A 25,232-nucleotide genomic window follows, 5' to 3' on the forward strand; every position below is an offset into this window, starting at 1 on the left:
CACCGTTTCAAAAGGGGAAATTACTCTTATTTGGATATAGATAGAGCCGAATTAAGAGTAATACATAGGTTTTTAGCTAATTCGATTACACAAAGGGGTAAGAACAAAGAAAAAGTAAATGAACAGGATTTGTTTTACCATATGTGTATTCGAGACCCACAAAGCGCTGTAAGTATACCATATTGTGTGGGTTATTATTTATCAGCTATGGTTCGGGGGATGCGACCACATAGCATAATAGGAGGTGGTATTTTTATTACTTTGATTGGTGAATATCTCGGTGTGGATATAAGTCGGGGGGATTATTACTAGAAGAGCCGGAACCCCGCGATACTATAGGTTTAAATGTATACCATGGTGCGAAAGTTTTGAAGAGGCGAAATAACACCGCAGTACGATACCATGGTAGACATCCACAGGTGGAGAGAAACCAGCAACAAGGTAATGTAGGAGGGGGGAATGAGATGCAAGAAATGCATAGGTTTATAGCTTCTCAGGAATACGAAAATGCTAGACAGAGAGCATTTGAAGATTGGCAAGTTCATCAGAACCAGATCATAGCTCATTGCCAACATATAGGTAGAAACTATATTCCTACACCGAAACCCGTCTTCCCTCCTTGGTCGATAGAGATGCAGCCACCATATCCTACGTATGACCCTGCCGAAGCATTCTATAGCACTTATGGTTATGCCTGGAACCCCTATTGGTACCAATATCATCCTTAGTTTACTTATTATTTTTTTTTATTTTGTAATTATTGATATGTTTAATATTTTTGTTAATATTGTAATCATTTTTATAATTATCTAACTTTTATTCTTAGACTTTAATAATTTTTGAATGTGGGGTAATATACCAAACTTCAAAAATATGTATATATGTTTGCAGTTTATCTTATGTACACAACAGGGTAAAACAACGCATTTTCAAAGACTGGCATTAAGTTCAGCAAAAGCAACTAATTTTGATGACAAGATGCAAAATATATGTGAAATAACAACAAGACGGAATGAACAAATGATGTGCACCATTTATCATTCAGCAAACAAACGCCAATATATTTGGAAACTTTGGTAAAATTTAATCATTTTCACACAAATCACCCTCAATAATTTAAATTGTTACTGATTTCTTGCAAATGAGGGCATTGCAAGATCTTAAGTGTGGGAAGGGGTTAAATTCTTTCGGATTTTAAAATTTTTATATTAAACACTTGGTTACCATTAAAAATACTAGTAAAGCAGTAGTTGTATTAGAATCTAGTGCTCTCTGATAATAAAGAACAGCCCTAGTCTTATATACTAACTACCCAATTCTAGTAAAATTTTTCAAAATTTTCAATTAAATGAACTCAAAATCATGTTTATACATATTTATGAACGATAAAACTAGGTTTTAACACCGAAATTATTGTTACCTCGGAAAGGACATAAATTGAGAAACAAACTAAAATGTTAAAATTCATTTAAAATGGAATAGAGGACGATAAAAAGGAAAATAAAAGCCAAGTGTGGGAAAATTTACCAAGTTATTTTAAACATATGTCACATATATCTGTAACAAATAACTGAAAATACTTTTGCTTTGAACTAAACTAAACTGTTTTACCCAATGAAAGAAAAGAAGAGATGGATCTACACGATGAATCAATTCCATCATTAAAAGGAAGTAAAGTCTTCCGAAAAAGAAACGCGCTTCTTGATTTAGGTCATGAAGTTGTCGTCCAGACCAGCTGTAGGTTGACGAAAAATCTAGAAAAGTCATCACTAAAATCAGCAGGAAATCCACGGACCTCAGCATTAAACAGGGTCGCCAAGTGGTCAGATTTATCCTAACCATGAGAAGGATTTATCTCGTACAATGGGGGGGCACCATGCAAATTAGCTGGATAAGACTAATGAATCAGATCCCCAGAAAGGATAATCTCCTTAAAGATTAAAAATCAGCTTTTAAGACTGATATTACTCAATCCTAGAGATTGACCTTAAAGATTGAGAATTACAAACTCATGGAATTCAATGATATCTAAACTCGAGCTTAAACGAGAAAATATTTTGATCAAAATTACAAACCGATTTGTTTTCTGAAAACCCTATTTTCAATGCGTTCATTACCATTGAACGTAAAATCCTAGGAATTCACCTGGAATTCATTAGGTCACCTGAACTAAATCGGGTGTCAACCGTAAGAACGGTGGTTGCATAACATGGTCAAAGACAGGACCTTGTGCCAGGCCAAAAAATTATAAGGGTGAGCTTTACTATTGCTCCTACCAAGGATAGTAATTGCGTCCGACACGTTATAGACCATAATCAAAAGCATGTCAGGGGACATTGCCTTAATAGTTGCTTGTTCAACGCTTTCCTTTACAACCGGACGGTAGTTTACCGAAAGGTAATATACGGGACAAGTAAACTGGACGTGTTGCTTTCCAAATACAAGGTTAGCAAGTGGGTGACACAAAACTGCAAGTTTTGAGCTAAAATTTTCAAATATGAAACCCACCAAACCCACAAAAATATTTTGCAAACACCGGTAAAGGGTTATTCCGGAAAACTTATCTAGGGTAAAAACTAGATTTAATTTTCAAAAGATCAAATGTTTTCATAAAGATCCAATTTCCTTAATGGATCTAAATTTTTATAGTCATGTGGGACTGTAAACCATATCGTTACTACCATTGTTTATACCGCCGTATAGAAATCACTGATGTACAAAGTGTGAAGAATAAAGAAGTGATTCTAGTATTTCAAGACAATATTGCTTGAGGACAAGCAACGCTCAAGTGTGGGAATATTTGATAATGCTAAAAACGAACATATATTTCATAGCATTATTCCTCAAGAAAGACAAGCTTTTAGTTGCAATTGTTCTATTTACAAGTGATATTCGTTTGTATAATAAAAGGTGAAGACAAAAGACAGATTCGACGAATTGAAGACGCAAACGACCAAAAAGCTCAAAAGTACAAAAGACAATCAAAAAGGTTCCAATTATTAATAAGAAACGTCTCGAAATTACAAAAGTACAAGATTCAAAACGCAAAGTACAAGATATTAAATTGTACGCGAGGACGTTCGAAAATCCAGAACCGGGACCAGAGTCAACTCTTAACGCTCGACGCAACGGACTAAAAATTACAAGTTAACTATATATATAAATATAATATAATATATAATTAATTATATTAATTATATATATATTATATATATATATTAAAAACCGTCGGCAGAGAAAACTCCAAGGACTGAGCTGTAAATACTATCTCCGCGACTCGCGGAGTTTGAAGGGGATTTTGCCGCGAGTCGCGGAGCCCCAAAAATCAACTCTGGCTATAAAGCCAACCGAATTCTGATCAAAAATCATCATCTTTTTCTTCCTCTTCATACGTAAAATTTATATTTATATTTATAATTTATATTTTAATTTTAATTATAATTCTAATAATAAGGGTATGTTAGCGAATGTTGTAAGGGTGTAAGTCGAAATTCTGTCCGTGTAACGCTACGCTATTTTTAATCATTGTAAGTTATGTTCAACCTTTTTATATTAATGTCTCGTAGCTAAGTTATTATTATGCTTATTTAAAACGAAGTAATCATGATGTTGGGCTAATTACTAAAATTGGGTAATTGGGCTTTGTACCATAATTGGGGTTTGGATAAAAGAACGACACTTGTGGAAATTAGACTATGGGCTATTAATGGGTTTTATATTTGTTTAACTAAATGAAAGTTTGTTAATGTTAATATAAAGATTTACAATTGGGCGTCCCTATAAATTACCATATACACTCAATCGGACACGATGGGCGGGGTATTTATATGTACGAATAATCGTTCATTTAACCGGACACGGGAATGGATTAATAGCCACTAGAATAATTAAAACAGGGGTGAAATTACATTCAAGGGTAATTGGTGTAATTGTTAACAAAGTAGTAAAACCTTGGTTTACACGCAGTCGATAACCTGGTGTATTCATTAAACAAAGTATTAAAACCTTGTTACAATTCGAATCCCCAATTAGTTGGAATATTTAACTTCGGGTATAAGAATAATTTGATGAGGACACTCGCACTTTATATTTATGACTGATGGACTGTTATGGACAAAAACCAGACGGACATATTAAATAATCCAGGACAAAGGACAATTAACCCATGGGCATAAAACTAAAATCAACACGTCAAACATCATGATTACAGAAGTTTAAATAAGCATAATTCTTTTATTTCATATTTAATTTCCTTTATTTTATATTTAATTGCACTTCTAATTATCGCACTTTTATTTATTGTTATTTAATCGCACTTTTGATTATCGTACTTTTTAATTATCGCAATTTTATTTTATCGCATTTTTATTATTCGCAATTTCATTATCGTTATTTACTTTACGCTTTAATTTAAGTCTTGTATTTATTTTATATTTTACATTAGGTTTTAACTGCGACTAAAGTCTTAAAATCGACAAACCGGTCATTAAACGGTAAAAACCCCCCTTTATAATAATAATATTACTTATATATATATTTGTATTTTTATAAAAGTAAACTAATATAGCGTTGAGCTTTGTTTAAAGATTTCCCTGTGGAACGAACCGGACTTACTAAAAACTACACTACTGAACGATTAGGTACACTGCCTATAAGTGTTGTAGCAAGGTTTAAGTATATCCATTCTATAAATAAATAAATATCTTGTGTAAAATTGTATCGTATTTAATAGTTTTTCCTAGTAAAATTAATAACTATTTTATATACTACCCCGCTGCACATCAATATATATTCATTTTAATAACAACATTATTATATCTTATTTTATTTTATTTTATTTTACATAATTAATTTTAATAACAACAACATAATATTTCAAATTCAATTACCATTTATATATACTATCATTTATATTTAAATATATATTTTTATATATATATACATATCTATTTACACACACATGTTCATGAATCGTCGGTAATGGTCGAAGGTCAATTGAATATATAAAACAGTTCAAAATTTTTGAGACACAACCTAACAGACTTTGCTTATCGTATCGAAATCGAATAAGATTCAAGTTTAAATTTGGTCGGAAATTCCCGGGTCATCACACCTGATGCTTTAGTACTTCGAAATTTACATCATATCCGAAGGGTGTCCCGGAATGATGGGGATATTCTTATATATGCATCTTGTTAATGTCGGTTAACAGGTGTTCACCATATGAATGATTTTTATCTCTATGTATGGGATCTGTATTGAAATATGAAATCTTGTGGTCTATTGTTACGATTTGATATATATATATAGGTTAAACCTATAACTCACCAACATTTTTGTTGACGTTTAAAGCATGTTTATTCTCAGGTGAATACTAAGAGCTTCCGCTGTTGCATACTAAAATAAGGACAAGATTTGGAGTCCATGTTTGTATGATATTGTGTGAAAACTGCATTCAAGAAACATATGTCGATGTAATATATTTCTATTGTAAACCATTATGTAATGCTCGTGTGTAAACAGTATATTTTAGATTATCATTATTTGATAATCTACGTAATGCTTTTGAAACCTTTATTGATAAAATAAAGGTTATGGTTGTTTTAAAAATGAATGCAGTCTTTGAAAAACGTCTCATATAGAGGTCAAAACCTCGCAACGAAATCAATTAATATGGAACGTTTATAATCAATATGGACGGGACATTTCAGTTGGAATCCGAGCATTGGTCTTAGAGAACCAGAATTTTGCATTAGTGTGTCTTATCGAGTTTGTTAGGATGCATTAGTGAGTCTGGACTTCGATCGTGTTTACTTGAAAAATGATTGTTTAACAAATTTTGTTGGAAACTATATATTTTTAACATGTGAATACTATGTGATATATTAATCTCTTAACGTGTTCGATATTATGTGATAGATGTCTACCTCTAGAACAAGTCCCATTGACTCACCTAATAAAAATGAAGAGTCAAATGTAAATTGGAATGATTCGTGGACTGATTCACAAGTTCCCGAAGAGGAACCGGAAGAAGAGTCGGAACCGGAAGAAGAATCAGAATCGGAAGAAGAAATAGAACCAGTGGGGGAAATAATAAAACGGTTAAGTAGAAGAAAATCCTCAACCAACCGACCAAAGTTAATTATGGTCAATGGTGTTTCCACCAAGGAAGCAAAGTATTGGGAGGATTACCAATTCTCCGATGAATCGGATCCCGACAAGGATTCCGATGATGTTATAGAAATTACCCCAACACAATTTAATAAGGCAAAAGAGAACAATAAGGGAAAGGGCATAAAAATAGAGAAATTTGATTCCAAACCCGATGAACTTTATATGTATCGTCAAGACCCGTATTTCTTAAGTTGTGACAATAACCCGGGAACCTCTAAACCACCAGGTTTTTCTAAACCAATGTGGAAAACGACGGCTCGTATTAGGGGAACATCATATATCCCTAGAAACTTGGCAAAATGAACCAAAACCAAAGAAGAAGAAACGAGCGAGTCGGTATAAGATAGTTGTATTCGTGTGGTGTAATATATGTAATATAGTGTGCTTATGCTTTATGATATATGTAAAAATTGCTTGTATTAATAAGTATTTTTTTTATGAATCTAACTCTTGTCTATTTTACAGTATAAAAACACAAAATGGATAGACAACCCAATATTTTAAGAGACCTACCCGGAGACATAATTGATGAAATCTTGTCTAGAGTCGGTCAGAATTCCTTGGCACAACTATTTAAGGCAAGATCAGTTTGTAAGACATTTGAAGAACGTTCCAAGAATGCCTTGGTTTATAAAAGGCTTTCGTTCGAAAGATGGGGGATATCAAATTGGGAAATCCATAAGTTACGATGTGTTTACTTTGACGCATATATTGCGGGGAACCCAAATGCTATTTTACGCAACGGGTTAAGAAATTATTTTGACTCAATATATCCGAATATAGGACTTCTTTATTTAGAAAAAGCGGCTAACATGCAACATAAAGAAGCATGTTATGCTTACGGGTTAGTAATGTTCGCTTCTCACCAAAGTGAGAACAAGAACATCGAGCTACAACTATTAAACAAAACGTTCCCACAAGTGACGGACTCAGTAGTTGGGGTGAGAAACAAGGTTTTTAGATTGTTACGGGACTGTTGGACATTACGTAACCCTCGTCCCTTTGACGACATTACAACACGCTGTCTTATCAACGGCCATAACGGTTATGTTCCACAAGACCAAGGATGGGAAGTAGTCCTAGTAAAACCAGAATGCATGACTTGTTTCTGGACGTATGAATTACGTGTCTTTATTGCCTTTGCTGAACGACTTGTGTACTAGCTAGAATTATCTTCACAACTATCTTGTATCAAAGTTATTGTGTGCTATATTTCATGTTATATGTAAAATAAGCGGTATTGTAAGTTTGTAAAATATTGTGAAAAAGTTTGAACGCGAAATATTATTATAATCAGTTTTTCATATAGAATTGTAGTAGTTGAATTGTATATTAGCTACTAAGTATGAACTTAACGGGTAGGTACTACCCGAATTTAAACTTATAAAACGCTAATATGAAGAAAAAGCTTTTATAAAATTCATATTATGCTACGAGATACTATTGACTACTCTTAATATTCTGTATGATTAACTTGTTTCATTTGACTATTTGAAGGAAATGGCACCGACTACTATTCACACACCATGAATATGAGCGAAGAGGAATTTCGTACCTTTCTTGCTGCAAACATAGCCGCAGTACAGGCTGCGCTACATACCAACAATAACTCTGAATCTAGCAATGCAGCTAACGGCGCAAGAAATCGTGTAGGATGCACCTACAAAGAATTCACTGCCTGCAAACCTTTGGAATTTGATGGAACCGAAGGACCGATCGGATTGAAACGGTGGACCGAGAAGGTTGAATCGGTGTTTGCCATAAGTAAGTGTACTGAAGAGGACAAAGTGAAGTACGCTACACATACCTTCACAGGTACTGCGTTAACATGGAGGAATACCTATCTAGAGCAAGTGGGACAAGATGATGATTACGCACTACCGTGGTCAGCATTCAAGCACTTGATGAACGAGAAGTACCGTCCCAGAACCGAGGTCAATAAGCTCAAGACAGAACTTATAGGGTTACAAACCCAAGGATTTGATATTACCACGTACGAAAGACGATTTACAGAATTGTGCCTATTGTGTCCGAGAGCGTTCGAAGATGAGGAAGAGACGATCGACACATTTGTGAAAGGATTACCGGAAAGAATCCAAGAAGATATAAGTTAACACGAAGCCTGCCTCCATACAACAGGCATGTAGAATGGCTCACAAACTAGTGAACCAGATTGAGGAAAGAATTAAAGAACATGCGACTGAAGAGGCCAATGTGAAGCAAGTCAAAAGAAAGTGGGAGGAAAACGGTGATAAGAATCACCAATACAACAACAACAGTAATTACAACAATAATCGTAACAACTATCCCAACAATCACAACATAAATCGCAACTACAACAAACGGCCCAACAACAACAACAACAACAACTACTACTACAACAATCATCCCAACAACAATAACAACCGCAACAACAACAACAACAATCAGAAGCAGCTATGCCAAAGGTGTGAAAAGTATCACTCGGGGTTCTGCACCAAATTTTGCAACAAGTGTAAAAGAAATTGTCATAGCGCGGCGAAGTGTGAGGTCTACGGACTAGGGGTTAACAGAACGAAAGGAAAAAATGGTGTCGGAACGAGTAATGGTGGAGCAAGTAGTGTCGGAGCAAGTTATGCCAATGTAGTTTGTTATAAATGTGGAAAACCGGGCCACATTATTAGAAATTGCCCGAACCAGGAGAACACGAATTGACAAGGCCGCGGAAGAGTTTTCAATATTAATGCGGCAGAGGCACAGGAAGACCCGGAGCTTGTTACGGGTACGTTTCTTATTGACAATAAATCTACTTACGTTTTATTTGATTCGGGTGCGGATAGAAGCTATATGAGTAGAGATTTTTGTGCTAAATTAAGTTGTCCATTGACGCTGTTGGATAGTAAATTTTTACTCAAATTAGCAAACGGTAAATTAATTTCAGCAGATTATATATGCCGGAATCGAGAAATTAAACTGGGTAGCGAAATATTTAAGATTGATTTGATACCAGTAGAGTTAGGGAGTTTTGATGTAATTGTTGGCATGGACTGGCTGAAGAAGGTGAAAGCAGAGATCGTATGTTATAAAAATGCAATTCACATTGTACGAGAAGAAGGAGAACCCTTAATGGTGTACGGAGAAAAGGGCAACACGAAGCTACATCTTATTAGTAATTTGAAGGCACAAAAACTAATAAGAAAAGGTTGCTATGCTGTTCTAGCACACGTCGAGAAAATACAGACTGAAGAAAAGAGCATCAATGATGTTCCCGTCGCAAAAGAATTTCCCGATGTATTTCCGAAAGAATTACCGGGACTACCTCCACATCGATCTGTTGAATTTCAAATAGATCTTGTACCAGGAGCTGCACCAATAGCTCGTGCTCCTTATAGACTCGCACCCAGCGAGATGAAAGAACTGCAAAGCCAACTACAAGAACTATTAGAACATGGTTTCATTCGACCAAGCACATCACCATGGGGAGCTCCTGTTTTTTTTGTCAAGAAGAAGGATGGTACATTTAGATTGTGTATTGACTACAGAGAGTTGAATAAACTTACCATCAAAAACCGTTATCCACTACCGAGAATCGATGACTTATTTGATCAACTACAAGGCTCGTCTGTTTATTCGAAGATCGATTTACGTTCTGGATATCATCAAATGCGAGTAAAGGAGGATGATATTCCAAAAACTGCTTTTAGGACGCGTTATGGTCATTACGAGTTTATGGTTATGCCATTTGGATTGACTAACGCACCAGCTGTGTTCATGGACCTTATAAACCGAGTGTGTGGGCCATATCTTGACAAGTTTGTCATTGTTTTCATTGATGACATACCTATTTACTCAAAGAATGATCAAGAGCAAGAAGAACATTTGAGAAAAGTGCTAGAAGTATTGAGGAAAGAAAAATTGTACGCAATGTTTTCAAAGTGTGCATTTTGGTTGGAAGAAGTTCAATTCCTCGGTCACATAGTGAACAAAGAAGGTATCCAGGTGGACTCGGCAAAGATCGAAACCGTTGAAAAGTGGGAAACCTCGAAAACTCCAAAACACATACGCCAGTTTTTAGGACTAGCTGGTTACTACAGAAGGTTCATCTAAGACTTTTCCAGAATAGCAAAACCCTTAACTGCATTAACGCATAAAGGGAAGAAATTTGAATGGAAAGATGAGCAAGAGAAAGCGTTTCAATTGGTAACGAAAAAGTTAACTACGGCACCTATATTGTCATTACCTGAAGGGAATGATGATTTTGTGATATATTGTGATGCCTCAAAGCAAGGTCTCGGTTGTGTATTAATGCAACGAACGAAAGTAATTGCTTATGCGTATAGACAATTGAAGATTCACGAACAGAATTATACGACACATGATTTGGAATTAGGCGCGGTTGTTTTTGCATTAAAGACTTGGAGGCACTACTTATATGGGGTCAAAAGTATTATATATACCGACTACAAAAGTCTTCAACACATATTTAATCACAAACAACTGAATATGAGGCAGCGTAGGTGGATTGAGTTGTTGAATGATTACGACTTTGAGATTCGTTACCACCCGGGGAAGGCAAATGTGGTAGCCGACGCCTTGAGCAGAAAGGACGGAGAACCCATTCGAGTAAAAGCTATGAATATAATGATTCGCACTAACCTTACTACTCAAATAAGGGGGCGCAATAAGGAGTTTTAAAAGAGGGAAATTTAAAGGATGAAATTCCCAAAGGATCGGAGAAGCATCTTAATATTCGGGAAGATGGAACCCGGTATAGGGCTGAAAGAATTTGGGTACCAAAATTTGGAGATATGAGAGAAATGGTACTTAGAGAAGCTCATAAAACCAGATACTCAATACATCCTGGAACGGGGAAGATGTACAAGGATCTCAAGAAACATTTTTGGTGGCCAGGTATGAAAGCTGATATTGCTAAATATGTAGGAGAATGTTTGACGTGTTCTAAGGTCAAAGCTGAACATCAGAAACCATCAGGCCTACTACAACAACCTGAAATCCCAGAATGGAAATGGGAAAACATTACCATGGATTTCAATACTAAATTGCCAAGGACTGCAAGTGGTTATGATACTATTTGGGTAATAGTTGATCGTCTCACCAAGTCAGCACACTTCCTGATAATAAGAGAAGATGACAAGATGGAGAAGTTAGCACGACTGTATTTGAAGAAAGTCGTCTCCAGACATGGAATACCAATCTCTATTATCTCTGATAGGGATGGCAGATTTATTTCAAGATTCTGGCAGACATTACAGCAAGCATTAGGAACTTGTCTAGACATGAGTACTGCCTATCATCCACAAACTGATGGGCAGAGCGAAAGGACGATACAAACGCTTGAAGACATGCTATGAGCATGTGTTATGGATTTCGAAAACAGTTGGGATCGACACCTACCGTTAGCAGAATTTTCCTACAACAACAGTTATCATTCTAGTATTGAGATGACGCCGTTTGAGGCACTTTATGGTAGAAAGTGCAGGTCTCCGATTTGTTGGAATGAAGTGGGGGATAGACAGATTACGGGTCCGGAGATAATACAAGAAACTACCGAGAAAATCATCCAAATTCAACAATGATTGAAAATTGCCCAGAGTCGACAAAAGAGCTACGCGGACAGTAAAAGAAAAGATATAGAGTTTGAAATTGGAGAAATGGTCATGTTTAAGGTTTCACCTTGGAAAGGCGTTGTTCAATTTGGTAAACGGGGGAAACTAAATCCAAGGTACATTGGACCATTCAAGATTATAGATCGTGTCGGACCAGTAGCTTACCAACTGGAGCTACCTCAACAACTCGCTGCTGTACATAACACTTTCCACATCTCGAATTTGAAGAAATGTTTTGCTAAAGAAGATCTCACTATTCCATTGGACGAAATCCAAATCAATGAAAAACTTCAATTCATTGAAGAACCCGTCGAAATAATGGATCGTGAGGTTAAGAGACTTAAGCAAAACAAGATACCGATTGTTAAGGTTCGATGGAATGAGCATAGAGGACTCGACCTGGGAGCCTGAAGATCAGATGAAGAAGAAATACCCGCATCTATTTCCAGAAGATTCGTCAACACCTTCAACAGCTTAATATTTCGGGACGAAATTTATTTAACGGGTAGGTACTGTAGCGACCCGAACTTTTCCATGTTTATATATATTAATTGAGAGGGATATTTACATGACTAAATGTTTCCAACGTGTTAAGCAATCAAACTTGCTAAGACTTGATTAAATGAAATAAGATTCATATAGACAATTGATCACCCATGTTGACCGGCGATTCACGAACGTTACAAAATTGTAAAAACTACATGTTATGGTATATATAGAGACATATATATATAGTTGACATAAGATTATGATGAGTAAGTATCGCACTAAGTATATTAACAATGTGTGATATACATAAGAAATGAGATTACTAAGTTAAGAAACTCGAAATGACATATATAACGATTATCGTTATGATAACGTCTACTAAATACATATGTATCATATTAAGATATTGATACACTATATTTAACATGATAAAATGATATTTAAATATATCATTAAGTGTGTTAACAATGAACAACATATGTAAAAACAAGACTACTAACCCAAGAATTACGAAACGAGACTTATATGTAACGATTATCGTTGTAACGATATTTTAATGTATATATCATATTAAGAGATATTCATACATCATAATATCATGATAATATAATAATTTAACATCTCATTTGATATAATAAACATTGGGTTAACAACATTAATTGAGATCGTTAACTTAAAGGTTTCAAAACAACACTTACATGTAACGACTAACGAAGACTTAACGACTCCATTAGAATGTATATACATGTTGTGAGAACCCGTCCTTATCCACCTGGATGAAGTCATCAACATCTGGTCCCATTGCGAGGTGCTGTCCTAAATATGCCATGAAGGACTCCAAGTAATATCTTTAAAATGAGCAAATGCACAGCGGAAGACTTAATTCGTACCTGAGAATAAACATGCTTTAAAGTGTCAACCAAAAGGTTGGTGAGTTCATAGATTTATCATAACAATCATTTCAATATTTTAATAGACCACAAGATTTCATAATCATAAACATAATACACTCGCAAGTGTATCTAAAGCATTCTAAGTGGTTGAACACTTGGTAACCATACTTAACATTTAATCACGTCCCATATTCCCTTTATTATGAAATCTCACTACACCGTACCAAGTGTAGTCACCGAAACAAAGTACTGTGCAACCGTTGAATACTGGTCGTCCAGTCCGGTTGGGGTTGTCAGGCCCGATAGATCTATCAACAGGATTCGCGTTTACAATACCCATGTAAATAGTAGTTACCAAGCTACAGGGAAATATGCCAGTGGTACAACTCAACGTAGAATATATTTTTAAGTACTTGTATCTATTTCGTAAACATTTATAAAAGTAGCGCATGTATTCTCAGCCCAAAAATATATATAAAAAAGGAGTAATGAAACTCACTATACTGTATTTTGTAGTAAAAATACATATGACGTCATTGAACAAGTGTAGGGTTGGCATTGGATTCACGAACCTATATCATTTATATATATATATATATATATATATATATATATATATATATATATATATATTAACACATATAATTGTAATCGAATGAATTTATATATTATTAATGATTTAATTGTTATTTTCATTATGTATCTCATTAATAACCTAACTAATTATATTTACTAATATTTATTATAAATTATTAATATAATTATGTTATAAGTAGTAAATATGGTTTTATATAATTAATAGTTAATTGATATAATAATACTGACAATAATAAATAAAAGGTTGTTTTATTTTAAAATAATAATAACAATAGTTATTATGATAATAATTTTGATAATATAAAAATAATAACATTAATGTTAAAATGATAGTAATAATAATAATAATTTTGACAAAAAATGTTAACTTTTCTAATAATGATAATAATAATAAAAATGATACTTTTAACAAAAATGATAATCTTCAATAAAAATGATACTAATATTAATATTAATAATAATAATAATAATAATAATAATAATAATAATAATAATAATAATAATAATAATAATAATATAAGTAATGCTACCTTTAGAAGCTTTTCCAAAAATCAATGCCCCATACCGGGCTCGAACCCGCGACCTCACGCTAACCCGCTAACACCCATAACCATCCGTCTATCTCAACTTTTATGTTTATATTAATATCTTAAATCTATTTAACCCATTATTTGCATGTTTCCAATACTTGATTCTTGAGTTAAGTTAGTAACTAAAAACAACATGTTTGTCTTCGGTATAATCCTAATAACATATCACTCGATCATCCATCATCACTATCATTATCATGATCGAATACCATTATGATCATTAACTCACCATATCATCATACTACTTTATCATGTTCATAATCATCTTATCATTTTTAAAACATAACTCGTTTCTACAGAATCCCTAACGGGTCTCGAAGGCAACCAGAAATGTATTAGCCCAACAACAATTAAATTTCAACCCAATATCAAACCCTCGACCCAAATTCCTTTCCCTTGTTGTTGGCTTAGTCCGAGGGAAATTAAAATAATTTGAGCAGCGAAATATAAAAGCATGTAATATTATATAGAAGCAATTGTCTTGGTCGGCCATTTTATGGTACTAGTCCCACTTGCTATTTAACTAATGCATTCTAAATTACTAAACTATATTCTATTTGAAAAGGCTGTACACATGTCCAGTTCTTTTTCCTTTCGTTAACGTGTTCAAAGATTTTGAATTGTGGGTTGTTCGTCCGACAGAAAACAGAAAAATACAAAGGTTTAGTTGACTGAAAAATAGGTTGCAGGTTCGAATTAAAGAAGGAAGGAAGGGAATCGTGGAATGTGGTGAGGGTTGTGGTTCTCGGTGGTGATGATTTGGGTTTAATTTTGCAGGCGTGATCGAAGTGTTATGGGTTGTACCAACGATGAAGGTGGTCCGGTGTTGGCTTGAACGAACAGAAAAAAAAAACGTGGTTTGGCTCAAACTGAAATAGAACCGAAACAGTGTAGCTGCAGTAGCAGGAAAAGCTTGTTATGGTGGTGTTCGATTATAAGTAAAAGAGATGAAATTGAACAGGTGGTTTCAAAGTGGTTCGATGGGTGTGTAAAGAGGTGGTTGTTCATGGTTATGGGTGGAGGATGAAGGTTATAGATTTCGAATGGTGGTGTAGATTAGATGAAAGAGTAATTGATGTTGGTTTTTAAATGATTGCATTAGAAATAAAAGGGCAGTCGATTGTTGGATACTTGAGGCTGTTATGTTAACCGAATCTCCCAAACAAGAAGAAGAAACAAAAACATTAAAGCAGATAGTGATATATGTAACAGATATGGTTGAATATATACAGATATTTACAAAATTTAAATAGGGTTTGATAGAGATGTAAAACGAAATCCGTTCTTTATCAAAGTGGTATAATTTATATCATTATTCAATAAGTATATTAATAATAATACTAATAATATTAATAGTAATAATAATCAATAATAATGATAATGATAATAATAATAATAAGAATAATACCAATTATAATAATAAAGATAATAATATTTATTAGTAATAAGATCAATAATAATAATAATAATAATAATATTAATGATAATAATAAGTTGTATCTTAAAATAACAATACATATAATAACTTTTAATAGTTTCAGAAATGAAAATATCGATATTACTGTTGTTAATATGGATAGTGATAATGATAATAATATGAAAAATTATGCATATTAAATGTTCATATGTATAAATATTATAAGTATTAGTATGACTTTCTTCTTATCGTGTCAAAAATATTAAATCGCATCAAGAGTTTGGTTTAAAATTAGTCGAAATTTTTCGGGTCGTGACAGTACCTATCCGTTAAAGAAATTTCGTCCCGAAATTTGATCGAGGTGGTCATGGCTAACAATAAAATTGTTTTTATGATGAATATGAGTTAATAACTAGAGTTTTATCACCATTTAGTAATAGTGGTAAAACAATTTGATTATGTGAAGCGTACGAGTGAAGCTGTCACAAAAGAGTGGAAAATTTCGTCTTAACTTTTGACGTAGTCATGGTGGATTTCTGGAATTCAAGGAATTTAAAGAAAATCTTCGAAATCTATATAAGATTTGATTTGTTAAATTACCAGAAATCACGGAAGATAGAACTATGAAGAATATACTTTCTTAATATGTTCGGAGGTTAAGTAGAATGAAAGAGTTATGTAACATGTCACAAGATGATGGTATAGTCTGTGAATCATCACGTTCCATTAGAAACTCAGCATGACTTACTCTAATATAATCACGTTGGCCAAGCGTCATTATATTATACTAACTCATGCTTCAATTCCCAACACTTCTCCACAGTTCATTCATAATTTATATTTAGATTTTACAGAAGTTTCCAATATAATGGAATACAGATAGCACGAAGAGGTATATAATTTTGGATGAGAATATTTAGGAAAATATCTTCAGAAATATCGGAGATATTTATGATGATATTTTGGAATTTCTAAGTTCGAAGGTTGATGAAGAAAAATTTTCCGCAAGATTTTAACATGAGTTCGAAGCAAGATATTCTCTAAAGATTTCATCGGTTTCAGAATTATCTTGATTCTTTGAATATAGAGTTTGGTCTTTGTATTTGTCCTTGGTCTCCTACATGGTTAGCTCAATCCGTTTTTCAGTACCAAATTTTCTATCGAGTGTTCCCAACATTCCATTCTTTATCATCAAACTCTTAACCGTTTAGACCATCTACCATTTTTTTTCTGTTTCCTCTGCATTTAATGCTACCATATCTGAATCGATAGTTATCATTCTAAGGTGGTTTCAAGAGAACTGTGTTTTGAGATTGATTAAACGCTGATGGTAGTATAGTGGAATATAAAAGGTTCTCTGGTAACAATAAATGAGCACGCATATATACCAAGGTTATAATAAGGTTATTTTGAATGTAAGGTCGGAGTTGTCTTGCTGGAGCTGTGACGAAATTGGCTAATTTGAAAAAGGATTGAAATGTTATTTTCGGTAATAATAATGCCAAAGGAGCTAGCACAGATACGTGCTAACCGTTTACTCGGGTTCAGGGTGTTTTCAGGTGCATAACTATATACATCAATCTTTTCTTCTGTAGATGAAGTGTGGTTGGTTCATCCTCTCGATTGAGGTGTTTTCAAGAATCATGAAAGGTTTGAACGCAAATTGTAATCGTCAAGATACGAATGAGGTTTAAGATGAAATCAAGTGGCAAACTTGAAGAATTGTTTAGTTTCATATGTTTTAATTAATATTTTAATTCATTTTAATTGTCCAATGTTGGTAGTCCACAGTTAGCAGTCCACAGTTACTAATTCAATAATTCATATATAGTTTAATATATAATATACGAATTAATTAATACGTGTCGTGACCCGTATATGTCTCAGACTCGATCACAACTCAAAATATATATATTATTGTAGAATCAACCTCAACCCTGTATAGAGAACTCGATCATTACTGCATAGAGAGTGTCTATGGTGATTCCAAATAATATATATAGATGCGTCAATATGATATGTCAAAACCTTGTATACGTGTCCCGATATTTAAGTGCGTAAAATAAATAACAAAAATTAAATGACGATAAATTAAATGCGTAAAGTAAATAACAAAATTTAAATGACAATAAATAAAATTGCGAGAATTAAATTGCGATAAAATAAATTGCGATAATTAAAATGTAATAAGGAATTAACAGTTAGCTAGGAACAGTTAGCTAGGAACAGTTAGCGTGGATTCTTAACAAAATTCCTCATAGTTAATTTATTTGTTTCTAACAAATTTTATTTTGTCAAATGTTTTCTTCATTATGTCACTTATTGGATTCTGATAAATCAAAATCCAAATATGAAATTGGATGAATATAGTTATTCTGTGGTGAATGGATTTGTATATCGGTGGATGTAAGTAGGATAGTAAATGACTGTTGAATCAGCTTCGAAGAATGTACATTGTAACTTATTAATGTGAAATCTGAATATTCCTCAGGTATTACCTACCCGTTAAAATATTTTCACAATTAACACTTTGTACTAAAGAATTTTTAATTACAATCTTTATGAAAACATATATACATATATATTTTCTTCAGATGCAATCATGGATTTAATGAGTTAATATGATATTAACTCATCCGATTTACCGTTAGAACAAGAATATATAATCTCTAAAACATTAGAGGTTACATAATCACTATGTCGAACTAAGATAAATGATGTAGAACGTCATGTAGAACGATGATTATACTCGAGGTACAGAATGAAATGTCGAAGCTGGTGACGCGGATGTTGTTGTTGGTGGTACTAGTGCTGTTGGTGCTGAGGATGGTGATGTTACTGGTGTTGATGATACTGCTAGTGCTTGCAAATTGTGTACCGTGCTCTCTAAAGTTAACACTCGAGCTCGGAGTTCTTTAACTTCTTCTACTAACCCTGGTTGGTTATCAGTGTGAGGTAGAGGTCGGATATCTTCTCTAGTTCCGTTAATGGTAGCCTCAAGATGAAAAATTCTTGCAAAAAGGGTATAAACGGTGTTGCGAACAGGTTCGCCGGTGAGCGGGTCGAGCACTCCGACGTTAGGTGGTAAGTTCGGCTCGTGATATGGAGTACCTTCTTCATTTCTCCATAGGGTAAGTATTTCGCGAACCCATCCCCACTTTCTAAAGAAATCACGATAGTTGATCGGTTGGTGCGCTCCCGTCACGCTATCTTCGGAGTCAGAAGAACTTGGTCGATTCGTAGAGGCCATCGTACGCGATCACAGAAAAGATTTTTTGTATGAAAAGCTTAGTGACAGCAAATGATAGTTGGATGGTATTCTCAATGCATAATATGCCTAGATATATATAGTACCAGGATCCCTTAAATTACGGAGAAATTTACGGAATATATTAGGCAAAGTTTACCGTAATAGATACGCTAAGATATAAATTTGTCTATACACTATCTATGCAATAAAGGCAGTAAGGCATGTCTAGACTTAGGAATGATTAGCAGGAAATTTTCCACTAGGAATGATATACAATACTTATAATATGCAGCTAAGGTCGAAGTCCAGACTCGCTAATGCATCCTAACAACTATCAGTTAGACACACTAATGCAAGACCTGGTTCGCTAGGACCAACGCTCTGATACCACCTGTGAGAACCCGTCCTTATCCACCTGGACGAAGTTATCAACATCTGGTCCCATTGCGAGGTGCTGTCCTAAATATGCCATGAAGGACTCCAAGTAATATCTTTAAAATAAGCAAATGCACAGCGGAAGACTTAATTCGTACCTGAGAATAAACATGCTTTAAAGTGTCAACCAAAAGGTTGGTGAGTTCATAGGTTTATCATAACAATCATTTCAATATTTTAATAGACCACAAGATTTCATAATCATAAACATAATACACTCGCAAGTGTATGTAAAGCATTCTAAGTGGTTGAGCACTTGGTAACCATACTTAACATTTAATCACGTCGCATATTCCCTTTATTATGAAATCTCACTACACCGTACCAAGTGTAGTCACCGAAACGAAGTACTGTGCAACCGTTGAATACTGGTCGTCCAGTCCGGTTGGGGTTGTCAGGCCCGATAGATCTATCAACAGGATTCGCGTTTACAATACCCATGTAAATAGTAGTTACCAAGCTACAGGGAAGTATGCCAGTGGTACAACTCAACGTAGAATATATTTTTAAGTACTTGTGTCTATTTCGTAAACATTTATAAAAGTAGCGCATGTATTCTCAGCCTAAAAATATATATAAAAAGGGAGTAATGAAACTCACTATACTGTATTTTGTAGTAAAAATACATATGACGTCATTGAACAAGTGTAGGGTTGGCATTGGATTCACGAACCTATATCATATATATATATATATATATATATATATATATATATATATATATATATTAACACATATAATTGTAATCGAATGAATTTATATATTATTAATGATTTAATTGTTATTTTAATTATGTATCTCATTAATAACCTAAGTAATTATATTTACTAATATTTATTATAAATTATTAATATAATTATGTTATAAGTAGTAAATATGGTTTTATATAATTAATAGTTAATTGATAAAATAATACTGACAATAATAAATAAAAGGTTGTTTTATTTTAAAATAATAATAACAATAGTTATTATGATAATAATTTTGATAATATAAAAATAATAACATTAATGTTAAAATGATAGTAATAATAATAATAATAATTTAGACAAAAAATGTTAACTTTTCTAATAATGATAATAATAATAAAAATGATACTTTTAACAAAAATGATAATCTTCAATAAAAATGATACTAATATTAATAATAATAATAATAATATAAGTAATGCTACCTTTAGAAGCTTTTCCAAAAATGAATGCCCCATACCGGGCTCGAACCCGCGACCTCACGCTAACCCGCTAACACCCATAACCATCCGTCTATCTCAACTTTTATGTTTATATTAATATCTTAAATCTATTTAACCCATTATTTGCATGTTTCCAATACTTGATTCATGAGTTAAGTTAGTAACTAAAAACAACATGTTTGTCTTCGGTATAATCCTAATAACATATCACTCGATCATCCATCATCACTATCATTACCATGATCGAATACCATTATGATCATTAACTCACCATATCATCATACTACTTTATCATGTTCATAATTGAAATGTCCCGTTCTTATTGATTAAAACGTTCCATATTAATTGATTTCGTTGCGAGGTTTTGACCTCTATATGAGACGTTTTTCAAAGACTGCATTCATTTTAAAACAAACCATAACCTTTATTTCATCAATAAAGGTTTAAAAAGCTTTACGTAGATTATCAAATAATGATAATCTAAAATATCCTGTTTACACACGACCATTACATAATGGTTTACAATACAAATATGTTACAACAAAATAAGTTTCTTGAATGCAGTTTTTACACAATATCATACAAACATGGACTCCAAATCTCGTCCTTATTTAAGTATACGACAGCGGAAGCTCTTAATAATCACCTGAGAATAAACATGCTTAAAACGTCAACAAAAATGTTGGTGAGTTATAGGTTTAACCTATATATATCAAATCATAATAATAGACCACAAGATTTCATATTTCAATACACATCCCATACATAGAGATAAAAGTCATTCATATGGTGAACACCTGGTAACCGACATTAACAAGATGCATATATAAGAATATCCCCATCATTCCGGGACACCCTTCGGATATGATATAAATTTCGAAGTACTAAAGCATCCGGTACTTTGGATGGGCTTGTTGGGCCCGATAGATCTATCTTTAGGATTCGCGTCAATTAGGGTGTCTATTCCCTAATTCTTAGATTACCAGACTTAATAAAAAGGGGCATATTCGATTTCGATAATTCAACCATAGAATGTAGTTTTACGTACTTGTGTCTATTTTGTAAATCATTTATAAAACTTGCATGTATTCTCATCCCAAAAATATTAGATTTTAAAAGTGGGACTATAACTCACTTTCACAGATTTTTACTTCGTCGGGAAGTAGGACTTGGCCACTGGTTGATTCACGAACCTATAACAATATATACATATATATCAAAGTATGTTCAAAATATATTTACAACACTTTTAATATATTTTGATGTTTTAAGTTTATTAAGTCAGCTGTCCTCGTTAGTAACCTACAACTAGTTGTCCACAGTTAGATGTACAGAAATAAATCGATAAATATTATCTTGAATCAATCCACGACCCAGTGTATACATATCTCAGTATTGATCACAACTCAAACTATATATATTTTGGAATCAACCTCAACCCTGTATAGCTAACTCCAACATTCACATATAGAGTGTCTATGGTTGTTCCGAAATATATATAGATGTGTCGACATGATAGGTCGAAACATTGTATACATGTCTATGGTATCTCAATATTACATAATATACAATACAAGTTGATTAAGTTATGGTTGGAATAGATTTGTTACCAATTTTCACGTAGCAAAAATGAGAAAAATTATCCAATCTTGTTTTACCCATAACTTCTTCATTTTAAATCCGTTTTGAGTGAATCAAATTGCTATGGTTTCATATTGAACTCTATTTTATGAATCTAAACAGAAAAATTATAGGTTTATAGTCGGAAAAATAAGTTACAAGTCGTTTTTGTAAAGGTAGTCATTTCAGTCGAAAGAACGACGTCTAGATGACCATTTTAGAAAACATACTTCCACTTTGAGTTTAACCATAATTTTTGGATATAGTTTCATGTTCATAATAAAAATCATTTTCTCAGAATAACAACTTTTAAATCAAATTTTATCATAGTTTTTAATTAACTAACCCAAAACAGCCCGCGGTGTTACTACGACGGCGTAAATCCGGTTTTACGGTGTTTTTCGTGTTTCCAGGTTTTAAATCATTAAGTTAGCATATCATATAGATATAGAATATTTATTTAGTTGATTTTAAAAGTCAAGTTAGAAGGATTAACTTTTGTTTGCGAACAAGTTTAGAATTAACTAAACTATGTTCTAGTGATTACAAGTTTAAACCTTCGAATAAGATAGCTTTATATGTATGAATCGAATGATGTTATGAACATCATTACTACCTTAAGTTCCTTGGATAAACCTACTGGAAAATAGAAAAATGGATCTAGCTTCAACGGATCCTTGGATGGCTCGAAGTTCTTGAAGCAGAATCATGACACGAAAACAAGTTCAAGTAAGATCATCACTTGAAATAACATTGTTATAGTTATAGAAATTGAACCAAAGTTTGAATATGATTATTACCTTGTATTAGAATGATAACCTACTGTAAGAAACAAAGATTTCTTGAGGTTAGATGATCACCTTACAAGATTGGAAGTGAGCTAGCAAACTTGAAAGTATTCTTGATTTTATGTAACTAGAACTTGTAGAATATATGAAGAACACTTAGAACTTGAAGATAGAACTTGAGAGAGATCAATTAGATGAATAAAATTGAAGAATGAAAGTGTTTGTAGGTGTTTTTGGTCGTTGGTGTATGGATTAGATATAAAGGATATGTAATTTTGTTTTCATGTAAATAAGTCATGAATGATTACTCATATTTTTGTAATTTTATGAGATATTTCATGCTAGTTGCTAAATGATGGTTCCCACATGTGTTAGGTGACTCACATGGGCTGCTAAGAGCTGATCATTGGAGTGTATATACCAATAGTACATACATCTAAAAGCTGTGTATTGTACGAGTACGAATACGGGTGCATACGAGTAGAATTGTTGATGAAACTGAACGAGGATGTAATTGTAAGCATTTTTGTTAAGTAGAAGTATTTTGATAAGTGTCTTGAAGTCTTTCAAAAGTTTATGAATACATATTAAAACACTACATGTATATACATTTTAACTGAGTCGTTAAGTCATCGTTAGTCGTTACATGTAAATGTTGTTTTGAAACCTTTAGGTTAACGATCTTGTTGAATGTTGTTAACCCATTGTTTATTATAAGAAATGAGATGTTAAATTATTATATTATCATGATATTATGATATATAATATATCTTAGTATGATGTATATACAGTTAAATGTCGTTACAACGATAATCGTTACATATATGTCTCGTTTCGAAATCATTAAGTTAGTAGTCTTATTTTTACATATGTATTTCATTGTTAATACACTTAATAATATATTTACTTATCATTTAACATAATTAACCAAGTGTATCAATATCTTAATATGATTCATATGTACCTAGTAAGACGTTGTTATAACGATAATCGTTATATATATCGTTTTCGAGTTTCTTAAATTAATAGTCTCATTTTTATGTATATAACTCATTGTTAAAATACCTAATGAGATACATACTTATAATAAAAACATGTTAACTATATATATAACCATATATATGTCATCGTATAGTTTTTACAAGTTTTAACGTTCGTGAATCACCGGTCAACTTGGGTGGTCAATTGTCTATATGAAACATATTTCAATTAATCAAGTCTTAACAAGTTTGATTGCTTAACATGTTGGAAACATTTAATCATGTAAATATCAATCTCAATTAATATATATATATACATGGAAAAGTTCTGGTCACTACAATAATCATCTTATCATTTTTAAAACATAACTCGTTTCTACGGCATCCCTAACGGGTCTCGAAGGCAACCAGAAATGTATTAGCCCAACAACAATTAAATTTCAGCCCAATATCAAACCCTCGGCCCAAATTCCTTTCCCTTGTTGTTGGCTTAGTCCGAGGGAAATTAAAATAGTTTGAGCAGCGAAATATAAAAGCATGTAATATTATATAGAAGCAATTGTCTTGGTCGGCCATTTTATGGTACTAGTCCCACTTGCTATTTAACTAATGCATTCTAAATTACTAAACTATATTCTATTTGAAAAAGCTGTACACATGTCCAGCTCTTTTTCCTTTCGTTATTTTGAATTGTGGGTTGTTCGTCCGACAGAAAACAGAAAAATACAAAGGTTTAGTTGACTGAAAAACAGGTTGCAGGTTCGAATTAAAGAAGGAAGGAAGGGAATCGTGGAATGTGGTGAGGGTTGTGGTTCTCGGTGGTGATGATTTGGGTTTGATTTTGCAGGCGTGATCGAAGTGTTGTGGGTTGTACCAACGATGAAGGTGGTCCGGTGTTGGCCTGAACAAACAGAAAAAAAAAACGTGGTTTGGCTCAAACTGAAATAGAACCGAAACAGTGTAGCTGCAGTAGCAGGAAAAGCTTGTTATGGTGGTGTTCGATTATAAGTAAAAGAGATGAAATTGAACAGGTGGTTTCAAAGTGGTTCGATGGGTGTGTAAAGAGGTGGTTGTTCATGGTTATGGGTGGAGGATGAAGGTTATAGATTTCGAATGGTGGTGTAGATTAGATGAAAGAGTAATTGATGTTGGTTTTTAAATGATTGAATTAGAAATAAAAGGGCAGTCGATTGTTGGATAC

Source organism: Rutidosis leptorrhynchoides, chromosome 4 (assembly GCF_046630445.1).
Source record: "Rutidosis leptorrhynchoides isolate AG116_Rl617_1_P2 chromosome 4, CSIRO_AGI_Rlap_v1, whole genome shotgun sequence".
NCBI classification, from domain to species: domain Eukaryota; kingdom Viridiplantae; phylum Streptophyta; class Magnoliopsida; order Asterales; family Asteraceae; genus Rutidosis; species Rutidosis leptorrhynchoides.